This window comes from Penaeus monodon, unplaced genomic scaffold (genome assembly GCF_015228065.2).
Source record: "Penaeus monodon isolate SGIC_2016 unplaced genomic scaffold, NSTDA_Pmon_1 PmonScaffold_5241, whole genome shotgun sequence".
Taxonomy (NCBI): Eukaryota; Metazoa; Arthropoda; class Malacostraca; order Decapoda; family Penaeidae; genus Penaeus; species Penaeus monodon.
In genome coordinates, this window is record NW_023660154.1 from 17,731 (window position 1) to 18,830 (window position 1,100).

The 1,100-nt window shown below is 36.9% G+C and overlaps 1 non-coding gene across 1 annotated transcript; it reads right to left on the reverse strand.

The window, feature by feature from the left end:
- Nucleotides 1–556: 556 nt before the first annotated feature.
- Trnaq-uug lies at nt 557–628 on the reverse strand. Its single transcript has one exon. It is a non-coding gene; the product is annotated as a tRNA-Gln (tRNA).
- Nucleotides 629–1,100: the final 472 nt, after the last annotated feature.

Consider the following 1,100-nt stretch of genomic DNA (forward strand, 5'->3'; position numbering starts at 1 on the left):
TTATTTTTAGGATAAACTTACTCCTCGAGTTGACAGTATGAGAGACTGTCTTGCACCATTATGTATACCAACAAAAACGATATTATTATCATTATCATTACCTTATTTACTGATCTTTTTTTGTATAAAAAATCTGCTTGCAATAAATGTAGTTCCGGTATAAATGGAAACTTGGCAAGAATTTGCAGCATAATTCACGAATTATATGACGTGAAAAAGGCTGCTTTAACTACTGCAAGAGGAAAACTGGCAACAACGTGTCAGGATGAAAGAAATCAGTGTTTCAAAAATGCATGGTCTTTTTTTCCCGCCTGATCTTTAGTTATCCATAATTTAGTTCAACTAATATGGTATTTTCAACTTTATTTTGAGAGAGTGTTGTTCTATACTTGATATGTGTGGGCTTCCTCTCCCATTGCAAAACATCAACGACACCTGCGGGCAGTGTTTCTGATAGCGCTGAGTACTTTCTGACATGGCTGTGATATCCCCCTTGATGGGAAGTATCGAGTGAGGAATAGGTGGCCATGGCGCCCCGTGTGCTGCAAAACTATTGAGGTTCCACCGAGACTCGAACTCGGATCTCTGGATTCAAAGTCCAGGGTGCTAACCATTACACCATGGAACCATGCTTTCTCGCTGTAATATGTATAAATTTCTGATAATTACATATGATGAAAAAGTAGTCTATATGTTGATACTAATATATAGGTAAATGCTAATAAAAGGCAACGTATTTCGTTCATCATATCTCATGACCAGCTTTGACTGCATACATATACATGCTGTTCACGTCTATGTACACACACACACACACCACACACACACACACACACACACACACACACACACACACACACACACACACACCATACACACACACACACACACACACACACACACACACACACACACACACACACACACACACACACACACACATACACACACACATACACACACACACACACACACACACACACACACACACACACATATATATATATATATATATATATATATATATATATATATACATATATTTTATTTATTTATTTATTTATTTATTTATTGGCGGACTTGTTACTAGATTTTGAAAT